This window comes from Neomonachus schauinslandi, chromosome 7 (assembly GCF_002201575.2).
Source record: "Neomonachus schauinslandi chromosome 7, ASM220157v2, whole genome shotgun sequence".
Classification (NCBI taxonomy): domain Eukaryota; kingdom Metazoa; phylum Chordata; class Mammalia; order Carnivora; family Phocidae; genus Neomonachus; species Neomonachus schauinslandi.
Window position 1 is genome coordinate 126,177,635 of NC_058409.1, and position 17,541 is coordinate 126,195,175.

General features: G+C 45.6%; 1 pseudogene; it reads right to left on the bottom strand.

Moving 5' to 3' along the window:
• Nucleotides 1–441: 441 nt before the first annotated feature.
• LOC110584946 overlaps nucleotides 442–17,541 on the bottom strand; it is a 35,157-nt pseudogene continuing 18,057 nt past the window's right edge.

Below are 17,541 nucleotides of genomic sequence, written 5' to 3' on the forward strand. Positions count from 1 at the left end.
TGTCCAAACACTAATTAACTCAACCTTACCCACACTGTCCCATGACCCGAAAACAAGGATTCAAGGTTTAATGAAGTTAAAATCATCAGGAATGGAGAACTGAAGAAAATATAAACCCTTTGATTCAAACAGTTGCTAAAGTAGTTTGTAAATATCTTAAAACAATTCTAATCAAACACTGTTTTTTGTTTTTTTTTAGGGACTAACACACCCTTTTAATATGTTTTTAAATATTTTTAAGGTTTAAAAGTGTTTAAAGTTTGTAATTCCTACTAGGAAAACATTATCTGAATGACTACCCTAATGGCAAACCACTATAGAATGTTTCAGTTGCATGTGGGGCAGAGGGGTAGGGATTCTCTTCACAGCACCCCAGCTTTCTTCATGAGAAGGTCAGAGGTACACTGGTTTGTATTATTGCGACATCCATTAGGGGATCGTTGCTTTTCCTTCAGCAAGGGCTTTATTTGTCAGAAGGGCATTATTATGCTTGACCTCCAAATTTGGATGACAATTTACTGATGAGATTCATAACCTTCGGATTGCTCTGATATTTTTACATATTCGCTGGGTTCTGGGCCACATCCTGGAAGGCCACCATAACTTCTGGATCCTGCATGGCTGCGAGAACCTCTGGATCACTAAGAATTTCATTGAGCCCAGGCATTCCTCCAGGAAAATTACCAGGCATTCCCCCAGGAAAGCCACCTGGGAAAGAGCCATACTGAGCTCCTGATTGTCGTCTGGCTTCTTCCTCCCTCTGGGCTCTCTCATGTTCTTCCCGAGCCTTCTTAACCCTTTCTATTCTTTCTTTGATCTCTCGCTCTTCACGTTTTCGCTCATACTTTCTCCGATGTTCAGCAATTTTCTGGGCCCTCGGTTGAACTTCTTTCAGCATTGCGCTAGCATCTTCATCGTAATCCAGTTTACAAGCAAGGGCAAGATCATGTGCTGCTTCCTCCCAATGGCCCAGAAGTCTGTGTGCTTTCCCTCGCCACTTATAAGGCTGAGCTGAATCAGGATTTATTTCAATAGCTCTGTCACAGTCTCGAATGGCAGCATTTGGCTTCTGTAATTTGATGGAAGACACTGGCTCTCTTGGCATACAGAATGGCCAAGCGAGGATTCAGTTTGATGGCATCTGTGAACAAGTCAATGGCTTTCTGTAGTTCACCATCATTTAGGGCATCAATGGCAGCCACTTTTTTATCATTTGCCTGATCCATCATTTCCTCGGTTATCTCTACATTTTCATCTCCCATTTCTTGAGGGGCATCAGTATCTGGTTCAATCACACCTTCATTGTCAATTTCTAGATCACTTTCCTCACTTGATGGTTCGTCTGTCTTTATGTTTTCCTCCGCCTTCTTACTATCTGTTTTTTCTTCCTTGATATTGTCTTCTGATTTAGTTTTATGAGTGGCAGGTGGTATTTTACCCCCCATGCTCTCCACCCACTCCCGCAGGAAGCGCATTTCCTCGGTGTGCAGAACGCTCGGATCCTGCTTACACATTTTCACGAAGGCCCGATGCTCGCTCACTTTGCGGGGGTCTATGGTCCAGAGGCGGTGAAAGGAGGCAGGCGCGGCTGAGGTTGCGGCCCAATTCCAAGCCCGGGTACTAGCTCAGCGTGATCGTGTGGAAGGGGGCCCTGTTTGTTTTTTTTTAAGATTTTTTATTTATTTATTTGACAGAGAGACACAGCGAGAGAGGGAACACAAGCAGGGGGGGTGGGAGAGGGAGAAGCAGGCTTCCCGCAGAGCAGGGAGCCCGATGTGGGGCTCGATCCCGGGACCCTGGGATCATGACCTGAGCCTAAGGCAGACGCTTAACGACTGAGCCACCCAGGCGCCCCTTGGTTGTTTTTTTTTAAGTAAATTCTACACCCAACGTGAGGCTTGAACTCACGACTCTGAGATCAAGTGTCGCATGCTCTACCGACTGAGCTAGCCAGGTGCTCCTAATGGCAGAACACTTTTAGGGTAAACTTTTTATTATAAGGATTAACTTTTGAAAGGTTCTACATAGCATTTTATGATCCAATATGGTACGAAAGGCAAGACTGATAGGCAGATAGATATACACACATATTTTAAACATATACACATTATATATTATACATACATTTTTCTATGTATATTATATGAGAAACATGAACTTCAGAGTGTTTTAGTTTCTTGAGGCCATAAAACTAATACCCTGGATTCAAACCCAAGCTGGACAACGAATCCTGTGGAAAATCTATGCTATCTGTGATATCAAATAAGTTGATACCATCTGCTGTTCACAATCCAAGATGACAGATGACAGTCAACTTTTAGTTGTCATTAGAGAGGAAAATGTATTCCCGCAAAAGAACCCACAGTCAGTGCAATTTACTATCTTGCTTTTTTAATGACCTGAGTTAAGATACTCTGATATTAAACAGAGATGTTACTAAATGCACTGTGGTATCCTGGATCAGATCCTGGAACAGAGAAAGGACATTACTGAATTTGAATGAAGTGTGGAGCTTAGTTAATAGATACGTGCCTTGTTGGTTTCTCAGTTCTGACAAATGTACCACGGTTATGTAAAATGTTAACAAAAGGGGGAAAAGGAGTGAAGGGTAAAAAAGGACTTCTTACTATCTTGGCAATTTTTGTTTGTCTAAAATTACTACAGAAGAGAAAGTTCATTAAAAATAAACGTAAGTATCGGGGCGCCTGGGTGGCTCAGTCGGTTAAGCGGCTGCCTTCGGCTCGGGTCATGATCCCAGGGTCCTGGGATCGAGCCCCACGTCAGGCTCCCTGCTCGGTGGAGAGCCTGCTTCTTCCTCTCCCTCTCCCTGCTGTTCTGCCTACTTGTGCTCTCTCTCTCTCTGTCAAATAAATAAAATCTTAAAAAATAAATAAATAAATAAATAAAAATAAATAAATAAACGTAAGTATCAATAAGCCAACAGTCTTAAACCTTTAATGTTTATCACATGTTAAAGGAAGGAAACAAGTCATTTTCCACCCAAGTGGTGGTTCCATATTCAGAATCATTTAGTGATAATCTGGCAAAGGTCTCCGCTCATGGAAAAAGCAAAAAACATTTACATATATGGTGGTAATTATTTTGCAGGTGTCGACCTTGAGGGCAAGAAGGCTGGGCAATCCTGGGAAGGAGTTCAGAGTTGGCCAATCCCCGCCCCCCAACTCCCCCACAATGGACATCAGCTATTGTCTGAGAAGCCAAGACCAGCTAGAGAAGCACAAGCTAGACCAGTCTCTACAGTGCCTCTCTCCAAACTGCAGGAGACAAGCTGCCAGACTGGGCACAGGCTCCCTACACCCACAACAGGAGGTATTTACAAACCCTGCAGGACCTGGCGCCTGGTCAGGGATTTCAAGGACAAGCCAGCAGCGTTTCCAGAGAGCAGCAGAGTAATTAAGCTCACATGTCCAGACGAGGAGCCTGGCAGGCCCGGGCTGCAGAGCCCCAGGCTTGCTTCTGGCTGCTTGTGTGTGTTCACCACCAAGAGTCTGGCCACAAACATGGGAGCAACATGCAGGTTGATTCCAGGCAGCACGGGAAGACTTCTCTTCCTGAGGCTGACATGAATGAGGAATATTTTTTAAAATAGGTTTTCAAAGAGCAAAGTTTCTCCCAATCCTCAGGAGGCTGAATCCACAGCCAGCTGTATGTCCCATGAGCAGTTGCCTCAGAGATTTTATTTGTACCCAGCACTATTCGGATTTCCTCTCCGATTAGATGGACAGGTGGAAGATTTTCTGTTGCACTGTCTGCAAAGCAAAGTGTTGCCGGTTCCTAATATCTGCTCTACACTCGTTCCCTCCGACAAGAGCCTTGCTGTGAAGGGATGCTGGAGTCACCATCATACTTGTCCCCTAGGATCCAGGCAAATTCTGGAGACAGGTGGCCAGTGCAGGGTCTTTTCCTCTCTAAGCTCAACCTCCATTCAGCTTTTCCGTGACACACACCCCAATTGCGAATGAATGAAAGAATCAGTGAATGAATGGGGACTTGGCAAGCTTTCTCAATCATTTCATGAGTGCAAAGCGTATCATAAACATAAAATAATTCCATATCTGATACCTAAGCCAGACGAATTTAAGACCTTTAGAGCTGAATATTTTGGAGATAATGGTATTTAAGGATTTGATAGAATTCTACAGACTCTTGAGTTTTTACATAAGTTTAGGCAATCCACAGAGCCCTTGAGTTTAGCAGTCCTTGGTTGTTATAGTCTCAGTACTATAGAATCTAAGCAACTTAATAAAAAAAGGAAACTTCAGGTTCCCTCTCTCACTGTCTCTCTCTCTGTCAAATAAATAAAATCTTTAAAAAAAAAAAAAAAGGAACCTTCAGAAATCTAATATTCATTCCTGAAAGGAAGTAATTAAAAATGGATAAGTGGATATAAGCATGCAACTTTCCAAATTTTCAGCCCATTAGATGGTGGCCAGAAATACCTTTGTTTTCTCATCTGTAAAAAAGGTATTATTATTGCACTGGGATGCTACGGAGTAAATTAAATGAGCTAATATTTATTTATTTATTTAAGCTAATATTTATTAAGCACGGAAATAATCCCTGGCACATAGTAAGCATTGCCTAAATTGTTAAAAAAAAAAAACACAATTCAGGACAACACAATACAATGACAAGTATCTTATCAGGTCACAAACACCCCACAAGATAGCTGTGATGAATCTCAGTGTCCTCAGAGACAACATTCTCAAGATGAAAGAGCAGTTGCTTTAACCCTCTCTTTAAAATCTTCAGTTTTTAAGAGGAAGACTTTTGAAAGCATAAGCTCCTGGAAATGTCTTTAAGCATAAGTTGCTTTGTGAAAGTGAAAAAATATTTTGATTTCCACAAGAAAACTTGGACTCTGTGCCAATCCAGCATGGATCTCTCCATCAAGTGCAAAGAAAAAAGAAGCACCTGGAAAGTCATTTTAATAGGAATATGGCACTCTGATAAGCATGTCTCCCACACAAGACAAGACAGCCCTTCTCCTCGGTTAGTCCAATGGACGGGGGCTGGTAAGCAGAGACCACCATCTTGCCCACCTCTCTTCCCCTCAAACAGTGTGGTAGGACCTCCCTAAGTGTCTGGGGAAAAAAAAAAAAAAGAGTCCCTAATGAGGCAGGATCCTAGCTAATTTTCCCTACAACATAACTTAAAAGCAAAAATAAGAAACATGATTTAAAATGCCCAGACTAGAGGTGCCTGGGTGGCTCAGTTGGTTAAGGTCTGACTCTTGGTTTTGGCTCACGTCATGATCTCGTGGGTCATGAGATCGAGCCCCGCTTGGGGCTCTATGCTCTGCGGGGAGTCTGCTTGAAGATTCTTTCCCTCTGCCCTCCCCCCACTTGCAAGAGCACTCTCTCTCTCTCTAAAATAAATAAATAAATCTTAAAAAAAAATAAAATCAATTAAAATGCCCAGGCTATGGGCTGTGCCCTGCGATGCAGGACTGAAGGCCCCCCCGGTGCAGGAGTTCCACCAGCACACAGCCCTCAGCTGCCCACTCACTCGGGGAATTGCCCTCAGCAGCTGCTTCCGAGGTGAGACAGAAAGGCCTGGCTCCCTGATCACAGCTCAGGGCAACTCTTAAGGGCAGTATTATTCCAGAGCTCCTGGGGAGTGCGTGCGTCCTTGGCTGAGACCACACTGCAGCCAGCTTCTCCCTTGACCCAATCCCTTGGTCCAACTTTCCCCCACTGGATCTGATCTCGAGATACGCCCCAGAAGCATCCCTGTGGTATTACCACTCAGAGTTGGCTTCTGAGGAAATCCAGGCTGCAACACACATGGGCCCTCGGGGAATGCTCATTGACCATTTTTCTCACCTGTTTGGGTTTGTATAAGGAGCTTTGTTGAGGTATAATTGACATACAATAAACTGCACATATTTAAAGCATGCAAGTTGGGGCCCCTGGGTGGCTCAGTCGGTTAAGCGTCTGCCTTTGGCTCAGGTCATGATCCCGGGGTCCCGGGATCGAGCCCCGCATCGGGCTCCTTGCTCCGCGGGAAGCCTGCTTCTCCCTCTCCCTCTGCCTGCCGCTCCCCCTGCTTGTGCTCTCTCTGTCTCTCTCTCTCGGTCAAATAAATAAAATCTTAAAAAAAATAAAGCATACAAGTTGGTAACTTTTAACATACGTATATATCCATGAAACCAACATCACAACTCAGAAGATTCTCACATAGATGGTGGGTTTCGCATAGATAACAGTGTAACACAGACCATAATTTGGTGCTTTCTTGGGCTTAGGATCCCAAAGTCCCGAGTTTGAATTCTCCACACCTTTCAGCTTCCGGCAGATGACAGTGTTACTTGACCCCTCTCTGCCTTCATCTGTTACGTTGAGGCTACAATAGCACCAAGGGCTGTTGCATTGATTAAATGAATAACGGAAATGAAGCTCACAGTGCTGTGCCCTCAACAAACTGCAGTCATTAATGTTTTATGATTATGAATCCCAAATGTTTCAGCTGTCTCAGACTCCTTCCCTCTCCAGCTCCCGCATTCCTCTACAAGTTCCCATCCTTGCTGTGTATGTCTCCCAATGCCAAGGCATCCAGCACAGAGTTCCGCCTTGTCCTTCTCCTTCCATTCCCTGCCTGTCCTACGGCCACCACCCTCGTCCAGACTACTATCAGCTCTTGCCTTCCCTTTTATAATTGCCCAATTCAGCATTTCTAGACATCTGAATTACACAGGCTAATAAAAAGCTTACAAATTATTTTTGGAACTAAAGTATTTCTAACTTTTCTTTTGCCAATAGAGATATAAATAAACAAATATCATTAAGAAACACCATAATTTAATTAATGGCAAGACAGTTTAATCTCTTCCAAAGTAAGAAGGCCACAAATGCGGCATAAAGCTGTTTTTAAAATGAGTATGTTCAGGGGCGCCTGGGTGACTCAGTCGTTAAGCGGCTGCCTTCGGCTCAGGTCATGATCCCGGGGTCCTGGAATTGAGCCCCGCATCGGGCTCCCTGCTCCGCGGGAAGCCTGCTTCTCCCTCTCCCTCTCCCTCTGCTTGTGTTCCTGCTCTCTCTGTCTCTCTGTCAAATAAGTAAAAATAAAAAATCTTTAAAAATAAAAAATAAAATGAGTATGTTCAGCTTTAAGAAAAATGCACCGTACGGGCCTTATTCTCTTCAGCTACCCCAGACTGATAGAGATTCCAGCATTCACCAGCTCCCGCCGGTTCAGACAGTGTTCAGAAGCATGGTGGTCTAAGTCATCTTCTTGAGTGTCTTAGCTCAGGCTGCTATAACAAACTGCCATAGAGTGGAGGGCTTAAACAACAGTTAGTTTTCATAGTTCTGGAGGCTGGCAACTCCAGGATCAAGGTGCCTGCTGATTTGGTTCCCTTCCCAGTTCTGTCCTCACATAGAGAGACAGCTAGGGCTCTTCTTTTAAGGGCACTAATCCCATCCTGAAGGCTCCACCCTTATGACCTAATTACCTCCCCAAACCCTCATCTCAGATACCATCACAAGAGGGATGAGGGCTTCAACATATGAATTTCGGGTGGGGGACGACACGCAAACATTCAGTATACAGCTCGGACTGATCTCTCTCCTCTCCACCCCACACAAATCCTCCCACAATGCACCCTATACATATCACCTTCTTCCTGGAAATGCAAGGGTCACACCCTGTTGTTGTGGGCTAGGGCTCATCTAACACAATATCCCAGGCTCAGCCAGAGGGTGTCCCCAGTGTCAGAGTTTGCATTTTAGACCTTGGAATGCATTCTCCCATAGAGACATGGAAACATGAGGTGGGGAGACCCCCATGCCCTAACACAGTCTGTAGGAAAGGGAGCGCAGCCCTGTCCTCACAGCCCTCCAGAACCAGCAGCCAGAGGTAAGAGAGCTATTCTGGGGAAAGAGCCAGCATTCCCACGTGAAATGCCCCAGCGGGGATGCCCGTGACACCAATTTAGAGACGAGGATGGCAGCTCCCTGCTGCTCTTCTCCTGTCCCCACACTGGGATGCCAGTTTTGGGTGACTTTCCTGGTACAGCAGCCACTTTTTCTCCCTCCACTATCTCAAACCTTCTCACTAAGACATGGAGAAAAGGTCTCCCAGGAATTTTTACTGTCGCCAACAAAAGGAAAGGACAATGGCTAAAAATAACAATAGGCAAGGTGATAGCATTTCTCAAAGTCTGCAAAGAGTTCCTCAGCAGCATAATTCCTGAGTTCAGTGGTACCTAAAGGGGCGAGTCCCCCCACCTCCCAGCCCCATCTGCCTTCGGCCTTCTCTGCTCCGTATCAGCAGATGCTTCTTTGGCTCCTAGAACCATTCCCTAAACCCTAACCCCAGAGACTGTCTTCTCTGAAGCTCCCAGAATTTCAGGTTGGCACACTTGGACTTCGTACCTTCCATAAGGAACACTCCCTCCTCCTATCCCCCCCAGCCCCTTTTAAACTTGTATTAAAAAAATAAAGACTCTAAAGTGCAAAGTGGGCTCTCTGGGTACCGAGAGGCCCTAGTGAAATCCTTATATATATCAAAGGCAAACTCAGATCTGCTGTCACTCACAGAGGAACGCCAACTCTCCCTGGACAAGCAGGACAGGAGGCCCCTGGGCTGGAGCAGGGACTGGTGAGGGAGGGGATGCAACAGCCACACCTTTAATCAACCTGAGGGAATAAGAAGGAACTACAGGGACAGACCAAAATTGCTGGGACAAAACCCCGCAATTGCAGGGACATCTTTGAGCTTTTGGGTCCAACTACTGCTGTGGACCACTGCTACTCAAAGTGTGGTCTGCCAACCAGCATTATCAACATTACCCTAGAGCTCAACAGAAACAGACTCTCCTCCCCAGACCTACTAAATTAGAATCTGCATTGTAGCAAAGTCGTTTGGACATCAAAGTCTGAGAAGCGGTGTTCTGGAACATCTAGGTCAGTGGCTCTCAAACTAGGGTAATTTTGCCTCCCCTGGGGTCATTTGGCAATGTTTGAAGACATTTTTGGTTGTCACTACTGGGAGGTACTACTGGCATCTTGTGGGTAGAGGCCAGGGCTGCTGCTAGATATCCCATAATGCACAAGGCAGGCCCCACTCAAAGAATTACCTGGCCCCAAATGTCAACAGTGCTGACACTGAGAAACTCCCATCTGGATGAAAATGTCCAGTAGAGAGTTGGATGAGAGATCCTTGCTACTCCAAGCGTGGACTGCAAACCAGCAGCATCAGAAGAGGAAGAGGCTGTTAAATGCAAAATCTCTGACCAGACCCCCACCTATATGGCATCAGAACCTCTAGGGGGTGGAGCCCAGGAATCTGGGTTTGACAAGCTCTCCATGGGAACCGCATACATGCTTTTTGCTTCTTGAATTCTGCACTGAGAAGCATTAGCATAGGCCATGGGTCCCTGCCCTCAGGATGGCCACCAGGAAAGGTAAGCTCATCCAGGTTCTCCACTTGTTCAAGATTCCCACCAGTAAAAAGTGTGGCCAGGGTTTGAGGAAGGGCCAGCTCTGGTGGTTGTGGAGGGTAATGGGGTTGGCACCAGCCTCTTCGGTACACAACTGGCTTAGAGGTTTTGGCCACTGCTGTGAGCAATGTGCCAGGCTCCTGTCCTGATGCTGGCCACAGGAGTATCGTGGCATGATGGCGCACAGGGAAAGCAGAATTCAGAGCTTTCAGAAAACACTCAAAGTGGTGTTACTGCACCATGACCTAGCAATGAGAATAAGGAGGATGTTGGTGATAGGGAATTATATTTAATATGTTCTCAGCCCTTCAATGCCACCTCCTCTGGAAAGCCTTCCCTGATTTCCCCTGATGGAGTCATCATGTTTTGTTTTGTTTTGTTTTGTCATTTTTCATTCATTGTTCTCAATTCTCATTGTCTTCCTATACTGTGAATTCTGCTAATTCTCCTGCCCACAACAAGATGAGCTCCTTGAGGACGGGAATTATATTGTAGCAGAGGTTTGGGACACAGTCCCTGGCCCACCCTTCCTGGAAATCACCTATGTGGTTCTCAAACTTGCTCTAGGGTGCTTCTGACTCTTTGCCTGAGGGAAGTGCCAGGGAGTTTACTCCCCCAGAAGCAACCTGTGCCCGATGAAGGAATAAGAGTGGGAGTTGACGGACAAATAATCCTCGTTACTTATTGCCTTGTGGGACAATTCTGAGGTGTGGTCTGCACTGTCTCCTAAAGACCTACAGAGTGCCTGAGCTGCCATTGCCCTGGTCATACCAATAACCTCAGGGGCACCCCTTTAATCAACTCTCCTCCCCATGCCTCACCACCATTTCTGCACACATGAACCTTCTGCACCCAAATCCTTGCCTCAGAGCCTGCTTTGGGGGGAACCCAAACTAAGACAGATATTTTGCTCACTGCTGAATCCCCAGTATTTAGCCCTCCCCCAACAGGGTCAATGCTCACAAAAATAAGTCTTTATGGAAGTCAAAGTCTTGATATGTCTGGAAAATCCAAAAACAACGGCAAACAAAAATGAACAAAAAACCCACTGATGGCCTGGGTGATACGATCCAGAAAAATGCATCTACATTTCTTCTCCTTGAGTTTTGGCCACAACTGTAAAACAACAGTCACCTAACTATTAGTAACAGTTCAATCTTTCATCATAGTGTAGAAAAAGAGGAGAGCTCAGTAGGTAGGAATTCTAGCGCTGGAGTCCAGTAGAACTAGGCTCAAATTCCTAGCCTGGAGAGCTGCTAAGTGGCCTGGGCCTCAGTCTTGTCACCTGTCAGGGGAGAATAATAATAGTACCTGCTTGCAGGGTTGTGGGGAGGATTTAATACAATAAAGGATTTACTGAAGGATTTAGTATAGTCCTGGCCCAGCATAAACCCTCAAGAAATGTTCTCAACATTACTGTAATTATCGTTCTGATTGTATTGCCTGTTTAAGGCTGTCTTCACGTTTCTTCAGGTGATGGATGGTAGCGGGGTGCCAGGTACGTAACGGACACGCAACAGTCCTCTGCTGCAGGAATGAAAGAAATGACAACCTGGAAGGAAAATGTAAAAAGCCTGCAAACACTCCTCTTGCAAAAGCTCCTAACAACTCTTCCTGTTCTTTAATCCTACCTCTGTGACTCAAAGGCTGGGTGAACTTAGGAAAGGCAATCTGTCCGATGTCCTGCAGGCCTTACTTATAAAACCTGGATTAGTGTTAGATTATTTCCAAGGCCCCTTCCAGGCCTTCACTTGGAGATGAATTAGCTCCCAGGAGCCACTCACCCCACAGCTGGAGGTGAGAGCAGACGGGGAGGGGCAGGCAGGCAGGAGTGCTCAGCCCCCCTCGCCCCACACAAGGTAGGGGTTCCAACACTGCTCCCTTGTCTTGGTTGGGCTGTTTTTATTTTTATTAAAAAAAACAAACCCTCCAATACCCAAGAAACTCCTAAGATGCTATTTCTACGGTTTTTCCTCTTATCCTTTATTCTCTACTTCATTAAAAAGCAGGGCCTCTGGAAATCACCAACCATTCATTGCAGATTTTGAATTATTTTTTCTCTAGCCTATCATTAGCTATATTTGCCTGCAAATAAGATGGATGTTTTTTTAAAGCTCATCTACTTGCAACCCCAGAATGTAATCCCCTCCCGGTTATTACTATCCGTTTATGACATTAGGAACAGCAGGGGACCTAAACTCCAAAACCCAAATGATCTTGACATGCAAATGTGTCATAAAAACCCAACAACGGCAGAAGATTTCAAAGGCTTTATTAGCAACAGAGCTGTTGTTAACTAGACTGATCTGAGGAGTTTTCCAGGCAATGGTCAAAGTTGCTCTACCATGGGCCAATTAGACCCAGAGTTCTCTGCGCCACATCAGGACCCTCTCACAAGGCAGGCAGGAGCAGCACCACGGTTTTGAGGGACAGAAAGGAATTGTTTTATATTCCAAATGGCTTTCTCCAAAAGGGGGCAACAAGGTGAACTGCATTTATCAACTCCTTCCTTTTTACCGAAAAGCAAATTCCTGTCCAGATTGGAAACCAGACCTCCATGCTGGCATGTATTAGAATGCAGGGATGAAAAGAAGCCAGTTCGCTAGAGAACTTGCTCTCTACAGACTTCCCTCACCTTCCTCGTGCAGGGAGGGGTCCCACCTTTCTCACGTAGCGTCACCCGTACTGCCTCCTGCCTTCAGGTGATCCAGAAGGCCCTTCCCAGGCGAGCCCAAGACACACACATGCTCCACGCCAGGCCCCTGACCGCCTCCCTCCTCCTCCCTCGGGGTCCTCGAACTTCTTCCTTCTCCCCTCACATCAGCTCCTGGCTGGCTCGTTTTCCAGGCCTCTGCTCAAACGTCCCTCTCCCAGAGCAGCCTTCCCTGCCATGCTACCTAGCCAAGCCCCTCCATGACCCTGTAGCCCCTTAACCTGTGTTGTTCTACTACAAGAAGCATTTGGTTCCTGGAGTTATATTGCATATGCCTTAGTTTACCGGTCTCCTGCCTGTCCCTGACCCTCCTAAAACGTAAGCGCTATGTGGGGCTGAGGTTTCGAAGGCCTTGCCCACCGCTGCATCTCTAACTGCCTAGAAAAGGGCAGAGTAGCCGCTCCGTGAATTTGTGCTGAGTGGAGGATTGTCTGATCTCGGGCTGAGAGGTCACAAGAAATAGAGAGTGCACCACAGGGGAGGCCGAGAACCTGCGCGGTCCTGAAAGGCTTCTGGTCAAGTACTGTTCAAATGATCTTGAACATCTGCCCCATCCCTTGGATTCTTTGCCTTCAGTTTCTGCATCCATGATGATCCTCCCATAGTATACTGGGGAAGTTCTCTTCCCAGGCTTCTGAAAACCAAGCCTTCAGGCCATGGTGGGGAAGAACAGAGAAAGGGAGAGCACTCTGTGGAGAGCCAGGGGGGTTAATCCCTCCTAAACCATGCCGCCAAGTTTTCTTCTGAGCACCCAGCTCACCGGTTTATTTTTAGGTCACTCTAATGGTAACCTAAACAGTAAAAACAGCCATCACCTCATAAATGCAGGATCAGCAGGCCTCTTGCATGTATGAACTTGTCAAGATAATCACAAAAGGCACTTTTCCTTGAGATCATTAAAAATAATTAGTAAGAAAATATTTTTTGAATAAGGAGATAAGTTCAGCTGCAGGAGAAACATGCCTGTTTCTTATGTCCAAAAAATTAAAACCCCATGCTCCTTTATAAGGTCCTGGGCCTGTCAGAACAGGAAGATACATTCCATGATGACTCCGACCCTAGAAGGTTCTGCATGCCCTCTGGCTTCCACTTGGAGACCGAGGCTGGCTGGATAACCATCTCTTCCTCTCCTGGTCACACAGGATGCTTACCCAGGGAGAACATGGTTGGGTGTTCCATTCCTTCACCACGAGCATTTGCAAAATTTTCTCATTTATTCTCCAGAAATGAACTCTGAGAACCCCTGAAAACTGCTGAGAACCCCTGAAAACTGCTGTTCGAAGTGTAGGATCTGAAAGTGAAGTGGCCTGGGCGCCCCATGCTGCCTCTCTACCTCCAAAGAGCTAGAGCTCCCACCTCCGAGCTCTTGGGAGGTTGTAATGGTCCCTTCCTCACTCCCCCATCATCTGATGCCTTCCCTACCTCCCTCTTTTCCCTAAATGCTCCTTGACCCCCTGAAGTTTATGCTCGGTAAAACTGCCAATTGATTAGCAGGAGTGCCTTCCTGGGGGAAATCAAATTCCAATAAATAATAATCTTCTTGCTCTGTCTTCACAGAAGGTCAGAACATATACATGGAAGCTGGACTGTGGGTCCAGGAAAAGCTTCTCGGGAAAAGGCACTGTACGTTTGTACCTGATGGAATAATGAGTTAGCCAGGGGAAGGGCAAGGACAGGTGGGAGGAAAGTTCTAGAGAGAGGAAGGGATTTGTGTGAGAGACACACTGGCATGCTGGAGACCTGAAATCAAGCTTGGCAGGGAAAGAGTGCCCAGTGATAACTCCCATGCCACACACAGTCAGGTGCCCTATCCTGAGCGCTCTGCCCCATAAAGTACTTAACAGACAACAGCAGAGACGGCCAGCCACACACCAGAATTCCATATGCTTCCAAAGCATAGGCTCATCATGGGCTACATTTCCCAGCCCTCTTTGCCTCCAAGTGGGGCTCTGTGGTTACTTCTCACCAGTGAAATGTGCCAAGTGATGTGCGCCACCGTCAAACCAAGGCGTTTCAGAAGTAACTGTGCCTTCTTCCCTCTTTCCCCTTCTACCACTGGGAGGTAGATGACCCTGCAGCCCTAGAAAATTGTGGGGACCCAAGATGGAAAGAGCATGTAGCCCTAAATCACCACATGGAGGAGAACTACATGCTGAGCATGAACTGTTGCACTAGGCTATCACAGGAGAGAGAACTACTTTGGTGTTATGTCAAGCCACTAAAACTCGGGGTCTTGATTGTCACAGCAGCTAAAAGGACCCTAATACACAGACTAGGTAATATTTATTTATTTAATTATAGGTAACCTTCTCCAGATGCCAGCACCTAGCAAAACGTGGATATCAACTAGACATCTGTTGAATGAAAGGAATCCATTTGATTAGAAGGAGGGTCTTCCCAGAATCCCTCAAATCCCAGTAAACAAAAATCTTCTTATTTTGCTCTAAGGCCAGAACACTCTCTCTCTCTCTCTCTCTCTCTCTCTCACACACACACACACACACACACACAACCTGATTTTCTACACCAAAGCCACATACACTTCATGGCCAAACCTGCTCCGGCTGTTTTTAGATTCATATGACAGCAGAGACTACCCTAGGAACAACCCTTTCAAGATTCTGTTCCCCAGCATGGGTAACATACAGGGCCAAATACCGCAAAAGAAAATTGGAATAGGAAAGAAAAAGTCATCAAGAAAAATAGTCCAGATTTCTCATGATCTCACCCGTGAGTCAGATTTGCATTTGGGATAACAACTAACCGAGTAGACCAGAACAGTCTGTCTGCAAGATGTCGGCCTGCCAATTTCAACAGCACAGAGAAGGCACACTTCTTAAATTGGCTTAAAAGGACAAATCTAGTGCACTTGTTTATTTTTTTTTTTTTTCCTTAAAAAACTTCTAGGTGAAACAGCCTCCTGTTTAAAAATAACTTTCTTGGACATGAAACTATAATTTTCTTTTAAACACTGATTGCCAAGTACCTGCATCTTGCCATTTTGGGCAGTGGGGGAAAAGTCCTACAGAAGAGTCTTTGCTGTGTGAACTTAGAAAGCTGCCCTACCTCTCTGGGCCTAGATCTGTTCATTTATAAAATAGGAGATTAAAATAGATGATCTCTAACAGTCCAGAGAAGAAGTAACAGTCAGTGGAAGTAAATCTGAATTTTTCATGCCTTGCAAGTGTTTTCATATTCATGGAACCTACTCCTAACAGAAACAGGGTATTTTTTATGGGTAGCTTAATTTAGAGGAATTTATTCATTTAGGACGAAACGTGAGGTCCAAGGCACAGGAGACATGAGCTGGTCTTCAGTAGTGAGAGGCAAGAATGGGATGATCCGTTCTCAAGTAAAAGGCGATGCGTGCATTAGTGAGCCATGACTGGGTGTCAGGACATTTTCTTCTTTTAGAAATAAAAGAGACTTTCAGAATCATTAAACACAATTGCTTCGCTCTAAGTGCAGAGAAAGTAGGACCTAACGGCGCTAGCTACTACAGCTTGAGGGTGGCAGTATCTAGACCAGAACCGAGTGCCGGCTGCTGACCTGTCACTCATCACTACTGTCACACTCCTTCCCAATCCTGCTCTGCACCTGCTGCAGCACCTGCTGCCTCTCTGAACACGGACAGAGGCGCTGGTTATTCTGTCTTACGGCTGGAGGATTACTGTTGGCTTTCAATTCTTCACGTCTTACCTAACCCTCAAGCCCACACACTAAGAATGCTCTCTGAATACTCAAACAATAAGGTTCGGATCAGGTGAAAGATGGAGAACTAATCCCATACCTTCGAGCACCTAAGAGGATAAGTACTCCTTAGGGCTCTGGGAATGACAGCTAAGGAGGACTATAAAAATAACCACTCACAGGTTATCTACAAGTCCAGTCTCTACAGCTTGGATTGCAGATCCTTGCCTCAACTGTCCCCTTGGACTCCTTCCTCCAGCCCAGGTGTTACCCTAGACGGACTGCCTCCCATTTTAATGCTTATCTGCTGTTTTAATCAGACCTCTGGTTCCTTCCAGGACATGTATTCAAGGCAAAAATGAAAATGAGGTAAATATTTGCTTATATAGTCTTTCTATACTTCAAGCCAATCCTACCCTGCCCCACCCCATCCCTGAAATATGGGGTATCTTCTTTTCTTTCAAGTTTGTAAAGAAAACCCAGGATTTCACCCTTCAGCCTCCATCACACAGCAACCTGGTACCTCTGCTGCTGGGACCTGCATTTCATTAAAAGCCATTCTAAGTAAATGGAAGAATTAACCCTTTCTTGTTCCTTCTCAAGCCTGTGGGAAATGGGAGTGGTGACCTATGAAGAAAATTGCATTTGGTTATTAGAATTGCTTATTATAATAATAAAGTATCTGTAGAAATGGAGGGGAAAGGTAATATAGCAATAAACATGGGGATATATTTAAGAACTTAAGCTCCAAATTTATTTATTTAAAAATGCTCTGTTTCAAAGAATTGTTCCCTTCTATTATCTTCAAAGGTCTACCTCCACCAGTGAAGGTACACAGCGGATGGTGCTGTTCTCTACTGACCTGAAGTCTGTTTCCAATGTCAGATAGAAGGCCGTGGTTCAACAAAAACTGAGATTTAGGGACACCAGGGCTGCTTTGGAGGCCTGGCCCTAATACTGACTGTGTCACTTTAGGAAAATTACTTGGCCCTCCATGTTCTTGGCTTCTCATCCATAAAATGAGGCTAATGATCTATTAGGAAGCATAAATGAGATGATGTGGGCAAAGTATATAGAAGGGGCTTATTAACTGCTGAACTAAGTCTCATAGTTGGTAGAGGCATCAGAAGTCACCCAGCCCAATCTTACAATATTAGTTCTCCAGCCTCAGCTTGCTGTTGGCGGTGAAGGGAAACTTACTACCTCTCAAGGCAATCCATGACACTTTGAGACTAGAATGGTCACAAAAACATGCCTAGCATGGAGCTGTATCTCTTTCCCTTAATTTCAGTGTTCTGGGCCTTGTTTTGGCTTCTGCACCAGAAATGAGAATAAGTCTTAGCGGTCCTGCACAAGAAAGCCACTGAAAAACTTTATTTATTTGGCCATCCAATGGACTGTAGTTGCAAACCTCCTGTGTGCAAATATACAGAACCACAGAGAAGTGAGGGATGGGTCTAGATTTCTTATTCGGGGGGGCTGGTTGAGACGGGTGCCATTGGCCAAGATAGGGTACAGAGGAGGAATAGCGGGTCTGTCTGGGGAAGGAAGGTGATGAGTTCAGTTTGGGGTGTATTGCTATGGAGTGGCTGAGGGTCGCCCAGATGGAGATGGTAGGTTTACAGTGGACACGTGAGTCCAGAGCTCAGGAGAAGGGTTGGCTCTAAAGGTACAG